This window comes from Triturus cristatus, chromosome 9 (genome assembly GCF_964204655.1).
Source record: "Triturus cristatus chromosome 9, aTriCri1.1, whole genome shotgun sequence".
NCBI classification, from domain to species: Eukaryota; Metazoa; Chordata; class Amphibia; order Caudata; family Salamandridae; genus Triturus; species Triturus cristatus.
Window position 1 is genome coordinate 38,760,550 of NC_140592.1, and position 7,371 is coordinate 38,767,920.

At 45.0% G+C, this 7,371-nt stretch overlaps 1 long non-coding RNA gene across 1 annotated transcript; it reads right to left on the minus strand.

Annotated features, from left to right (window-relative positions):
* Positions 1-973: 973 nt before the first annotated feature.
* LOC146797325 (uncharacterized) lies at positions 974-6,077 on the minus strand. Its single transcript, XR_014968980.1, has 4 exons — positions 5,976-6,077; positions 5,750-5,870; positions 2,043-2,151; positions 974-1,248 (listed from the first exon to the last, which is right to left on the minus strand). It is a non-coding gene; the product is annotated as an uncharacterized LOC146797325 (long non-coding RNA).
* Between the last annotated feature and the right edge of the window lie 1,294 nt (positions 6,078-7,371).

Consider the following 7,371-nt stretch of genomic DNA (forward strand, 5'->3'; position numbering starts at 1 on the left):
CCACGCGTAGGAGAGCTGGGCTGATCGTAGGGTCCTTTGGGGTGCGTGGAATTGAGTCTGCTATTCAGGTATGCTGGTCTGGTGTCGTGGAGGGCCTTGTGGGCATGGGTTAGCATCTTGAAGGTGACTCTAGCTTCGATGGGGAGCTAGTGGAGTGTGCGCAGGTGCTGGGAGATGTGGCAGTGTCTTGGCAGGTTGAGGACCAGTCTTGCGGCGGCGTTTTGGATGTTCTGTAGCTTGCGGGTGAGGTTTTTGTTTATACCGGCATAGAGTGCATTGCCGTAGTCGAGCCTGGTGGTGACCAGGGCGTGAGTGACAGTCTTTCTGTGTTCGAGGGGGATTCATTTGAAGGTCTCACATAGGAGGCGGAGGGTGTGGAAGCAGGAGGACGAGATGGAGTTGATCTGGTGGTCCATTTTGATCTGAGTCCAGGATGATTCCCAGGTTGCGTGCGTGGTCCGAAGGGGTGGCCAGGCTTCCGAGGGCGGGGGGCCACCAGGTGTCCTTCCAGGTGTCTGGGTTTTGGCCCATGATGAGTACTTCCGTTTGCTTGGTGTTTAGTTGTAGGCTGCTGTTTTTCATCCATTTGGCGACGGCTGCTTTGCCTTCTCGAAAGTTGTGTCTGGCGGTGTTGGGTTAGTTGGATAGGGAGACGATGAGTTGGGTGTCATCTGCATATGACACAATGTTGAGTCCGTAGGTTCTGACGATGGGGGCGAGCGGAGCCATGTAGACGTTGAAGAGCGTAGGGCTGAGGGAAGACCCTTGGGGGACTCCGCAGGTGGTAGGTGTAGGGTCCACACATGGCACAGAGAGAGATGCCATTTAGGTAAAGAACTATAGCAAGTGGATAAACATATAACAAGACAAATACTAGGTGTGAGCCATGAAAGTAACCACTAACAGTACCAAACTTATAAATAAAGTTTCCATACACAAATATAATTTAGAAAAAATGTATGGTATTTATTTTTTCATTTTTCATTTGTTGTTTTTAATTGTTGTTTGTACTTTTTTTATATCATTATTTAGCATTATACTTATCGACTTGATACTCAATAGAGATTATGTATCCGTGAACCAAAATTACAATAAAATATTTAATCAAACACACTATCTGTTGTGTATTCCAAACAAATGACGCGGACAATTTATACATATATTGTTGGTAGCAGCAATGCGGTAGATGGGAGCTACGCGCGTTTCGGCAATACTCCCTTCATCAGGAGACCGTCTATTGCATTGAAACTGTATAAGATATAAACAACATAAAATATGATGGTTACATTTCCATGTTTTCAATTCATGTACACCTAGACTTAATTATTTTGTCTTTTTTTCTTTTTTTCATTTTTCAAGCTTTATGCATTATATAATCCTTATAGCTAGTACTCTTTAATTAACTAGAAAAAGAGAAGAGAGAGAGAGAGAAAGACACTCGTAATGATGTATAACACATCACATATAATTTCAACATCCAATTCACTTCTTTGTTGTAGATAGATTGTTGCCAAACAACATTTCAACAGAAAGGGACATATAACACCTACAGGACAATAACTGAAACATTAACATATTTACATCTATATTCTCCTATGTTAATCAATATTTACACTACTCTGACACAATAATACAATGATACAATATATACAACAACATTTTATATAGAATTCTGAACCAAGAAAGAAAAAAGATAAGGAATAGAGAATAAAAAAGAAAGAAGAAAAGAAACTAAAAACCACCAATGCAATAAAGGTAAAAAGGTTATAAGGTGAAAAAAGTTATAAAGTGAGTAAGTATGATGAAGAAGAAAACAAGAAAAAAATATATATATCAAAAGCAATATAATGTGAAAGTCAAATCAGATAGCCTCATATTACTGAACTCTAATGGCCCATAAAATATTCTAACATTTCAATTCTACTTACTTAATCTCTATGAATACGAGATTCTAAGACTGAACAGTCCTATGATAAGCTGAGAACCGATAATACTGAATTCTAACGGCCCATAAAATATTCCAACAGTTCAATTCTACTTACGTAATCTCTATGAATACGAGATACTTAGACTGAACAATCCTATGATGAGCTGAGAACCGATAATAACTCCGGGTGGATAGTGGGGCAAGTCAGAATCGTAGAATTCTGTCTGGATAAACATATATGAAGAACATGAAGAAGTACTGATATTAGAGTACACAAGATGGCCTAATAGTATAAAGAAGAGACATAAACAGTCTTCTGTACTTACTATTTTTGAGTTTGCACACTACTAGTTAATGACGATCAGCCAAGGAGCATGTTTATATATATATATTTTATAATGTGCGCAGTTGACCCTTCATAGTTGGATGCCAATATAAATAGCGGTGGGCACTATATGTGAACAAGCATTTACAATGCAACGGTCTCGGCATTGTTAAAGTTAGAGCTATTGGCATGGCTCATGACAATGCCGTTTATTTAAATGTTTTAAAAACAAAAACATAAATAAAAATAATGTCATGAGCAATGCCAATAGCTCTAACTTTACCAATGCCGAGACCATTGCATTGTAAATGCTTGTTCTGTAACTTCATGGAGTTCCATGGAGTGAAATTTTTCCCACCCCTACATTAAATGTCGTGTCTAGTTGAAGACTTTTATTTTACATCAAATACACTTGAGACCATTAAGCGCAAGGGGCAGTTGGTTAAAAAAAAATAGATTCTGTTTTCCTCGGTGTTGATCTTGTCTTTACTCCGCGTCTGAAGTTAAAGATATGAATCGAGCGCACAGTGCTGTGTTTTGGAGCAAAAAAAGTATATGTGTCAGAGGTGCGTGTAGCTCCTTTGTTGAGGGTAAAACTAAGCCCCCTTCAAACAGAAACAAGGTGATGGGGTACACAAACAGACACGTATACACAGAACACAAATAGAGACAGACGCACAACAGACACATTAAGCATTCCCGCTCACAGACCTACCCACAGAGACTCACGCAAACACAGCCAGACTTATAGCCAGAAACCCACACAAAGACACAGACTCGCAAACACACAGGGCACAATCACAACGTCACGTTCATAAGCACACATACATACAGCCACAATCCGAAACACAAACACACACAATCAAACCATCGCGAGTCAGAAAGGCGCCAGAGACTGAATAAACGATGTGAGTGCGTGAGAATTGCCCGTATGTTGATGCCCCAGAGGTGGAGTGAGCGACTGCGGTGCGGGTGCAGTACCAGGAGTGAGTGTTCTCTCGAGTGGGGCGAGGGCTCATTTTGTGGGGGCGGGCGCTCCCCACCTCCCGCGGTAAGGGCCGAGGTGGGGCGGGCGAGGCCGCTGTAGATAGGGGTGACAGTCGGCAATGGAAGCCAGAGCCCCTAGCCGGCGGGGGCCGTCAGACGGGAGCCTCCGTCCCTGCCCGGGAGATTAGTGCGTCTCCCTCACCGCATTCCCCGCAATCCTGGCTGCTCACACAGACCCCCGCCCCCACCCATGAATCATGGGCTTTTCACCCTGCACCAGGCCGGAGACACCGCTGTATCACGTTTATTGCACTTTAAGTGGCGGGTGGGCTGGGCCACTACGGGGTGGTGGGGGAGGGGGCTGGGATTGAGGTAGCGCCATGAGGGTCTTGAGACCTCTCCCAGGCGCTCACGCGACACTTCCGTGAAGAGACAGGCAGCATTGTGGGTCTCTGGATCACACAAGGAGCGCGGTGCTATATAGTGAGAGAAACAAAGCGCGCTGACACCTGAGGGAAAAGTAGCGTAGGCGCTATATAGAAACCCACAAATAAATAAATAAACAAAACAAAGAACACCCTCTCCCACAGTCTGATGCACGAACTAATCAGGGTATCCCATTAATATATACGCGTAAATGGGTGTGGGGGGTTCCTTCAATAAAAGTAGAAGCATCGAGGTGCACATAGCCACCGAAGGGGCATATAGTTATCTTTAGGAAATATATGCAAACCTAGAAATAACGCCCCGATTGTCGTCCCATTTGAGCATGACTTGGCTAGGGAAAATCAGGCTTGTCTCAACTTTCTATAGTAATAAGAGACCACCTTCGTCCCCGTCTCTCTGCGATTTGTGGCTGAAGATATTGAACAGAGGTCGAGCTTGAGGGAGGGTTGGGGGGGACGCGGCAATCCACAGTCATCGAATGACAAGAGCGTAAAAGCAATAGACGTCACCCACCGCAATGGGAAGAAAAGCCTCAAGTCAGCACAACACATACTATATGACAATTAAACAAGCGCGTGGTACAAGAAACGACACAGACGTGAAATGTGTACTGGGACTTTCTAGTTATTGACTTTCCCAAAGATAAGTTACGAGACACCCATTTCTTGCCCAACATTAATGTTACATCTCAGGCGCATTTTTACAATCCCCTTTTTAAAGTGTGCCTAAGGCTCCGGGGTATCCTATGTTTGAATTTTAATGGAATGTTTTGTCGATAGTGCTTCACACCGCACTTTAGCCGTTTCTCGGCGCTATAAATACCAGGTATTGCTTTTGGCCAATGTAGTTTTCCTCAATTAAACGGCTTTGACAGGGAGGCTGGTTAGGAGTTGCCGCATGTTTCAGCGGCGAGCGTTTAACTCCACGAACCCTCCTGTGGCTTACAGGCCCTGGCAGTCGTGGACTCTGGTGATAGATTTGTGTCTCTTGCGTTTACAATAGAAGCTGTCATTTTAAATATATTTTCATCATTTATTTCTGGCATTTCCAGCTTGTCAGGCCTCTTGGGTGGGAAGCGCTGTTATTGGTGTTTTTATGTGTCTGTCCCTCTCCGTCACCCATCACAGAACAGATTCATCTTCAAAGACGCCCTCCCATCCCCTAACCGCGAGCCTCGGCGTGTGATGGAGAGGGAAAACGTGCGTGTTTTTTTGCTCATAAATCACGGGGAACAGGTCTGAGAGGTACCCCTATAATCACCCGGACCAGGGAGCCCGTCTGCTTCTAAAGAAACTCGAGGCGGGGATGGCTGGCACCGCTCCTTCTACAAAATAAAAACACAAGCCGAGGGCACCGGAAGACACCACTGTAGCAATCCAGAAAGAATTCACACACAAACACTGCGCCAGCACATGCGTGGTTAATAACAAGCGCACAGTCAAAACACTAACGTAAAGGGTGAGGGTGGGGGAAGGGGGAGGGCCGCACAGATGCTTTGCTGTGCCGGGGAGCGACATGGAGGGAAGGGTGGGGAAGATACAAGCATACAAGGGAGACAGCTGAATTCTATAATTCAGTGCTGCAAGAAAAAGAAGAAAAAAACAGTTCCTGTAAAGAAAGCACAGCAAAAGGCAAGCACACCACCGCCTTTCTCCGAGGTCAAGAAGAAATGCCTCGGAGAAAGGCAGTGGCGGATTCGGATTCGGGGGCGTGTTTGTCTTTTCTCTCCTCCAGCCATTGGCTGGAGGAGAGAATGAGACTTTCTTTAAAAAACACGCCCCCCGATCCGAAAAGGACGGGGCATAATCGGAGTGACTGGACCTCTTCTCCAGTGGCTGGCCAGCATTTAAGAGGCCAGCCAATGGAGAACAGGAGAGAAGAGGGGCGGGTGCAAGCCCCTCTTCTCAAAGACATTAAATCTCCGGACTTCCGGTCTGCCGACCGGATGGTCCCGAGACCTAAAAACGAGAGATGAAAAAGCAAACAGTTTATATTATTATATCGTGTGGCAGAGATGTATAGCCAAATGCAAACGACTGCCATTTTGACTCAATGCTACTTACTTAAGGCTTGGTTGTTCTTGTTCCTTAATGTAAATAAAAAAGGAACGTGGCGAAAAAGAGGGAGGATAACTGAAGTAGTAGACTTTAGTCTAAAGGATCATTCAGACATTCCCAAGTGCGCCTAAAATAGAAATATATATATAATAGTAATGGATGTCTAAATAAAGCATTAAAAGACAAATTATAAGTTGAAAATCTTCACAAAGTCCTTGCAGTAGAAACGTACCTTAATCTGTTTTAAACGTTCATAACCGTGGCTTCGATTGATGCAAAAAGGTCCGTCGCTGTAAAATTGTGCCTACAGCTAAGCTCTATATATATATCTCGGCAGTTTCCCGCGCCAGGCCAAACTTCATTAGGCTAATGGGGAGCAGTCGTCACTAAGTGGATCTAGAAGTGAGAATAGAAAGCGGACAGAGGACTCAAGTATAACATCCGCGAATTCAAGATGGCGCATACCTAGTCACAACTAGTATGCAGACTAGAGAGTGAATAAAAAACCCTCCGATACTGCGTGCCACAGATACAAACAATGGGGCCCGTCCTACACAAAGTGTACAAATATACAATATCATATGATGAGCAGTCAGCACTAAGTGGATCTAGGGGTGAGAGAGATGCCATGCGTGGCTGCAGGCACGGAGAGCCGTGGCATACATGGCACAGAGAGGCATGGCCTGAATGGTACAGACAGGCATGGCATGCATGGATGTCAACAGAGAGAGATGCATGGCTGCAGACCAAGAGATGCATGGCCTGCATGGTACAGACGGGCATGGTATGAGTGGATGGTGGTACACAGAGGGGCTGTATGCATTGGTGGAGTACATGGCATGCATGGATGTCGACAGAGAGAGATGCCATGCATGGCTGAAGCAACATCGAGCCGTGGCATACATGGCACAGAGAAGCATGGTATGAGTGGATGGTGGTACACAGAGGGGCTGTATGCATTGGTGGGGACACATGCCATGCATGGCTGCAGACACAGACAGGCATGGCCTGCATGGTACAGACGGGCATGGTATGAGTGGATGGTGGTACACAGAGGGGCTGTATGTATTGGTGGGAGTACATGGCATACATGGATGCAGACTCAGAGAGGCATGCATGCATGGTACAGAGAGGCATGGTATGATTGGATGGTTGGAACACAGAGGTTTGGTTGATGAGTGGATTTACTGCCTCGATAGCCGCATGAAGGATAGCTGGTGGGCATGGATCGTGGGGTGAGCCTGATTTGCATGAAAGAATAGTTTGACATGATAATGACAGAGAAATATCTGCAAATGTGTTAAGACTAGCCTCAGTCTTATTGTCAGGGTTACTCATCACTGAACCTCTTAAGGGGTCAGTGATGGGAGTAGAGGTGAATCCCTGCTGTAGAGCCAGGATATTTTTCTCAGAAAATTTTGAGATCTGGTCACAGTGGGCTTGGGAGGGGGGGGGGGGTCTCTCTTGAAAGCCTCTTGGGCTGCATAAGCATTTTAGATACATTGAAGTTAGGTTTGGGGTCTTGGTTGGCCTCTTCAATTTTTTGGGTGAAGTACATTTTATTTTATTTTTTTAAATCTATTTGTAATTTGTTTTCTGGGCCTCTCTAAAAGCGAGCAAATCGCCCG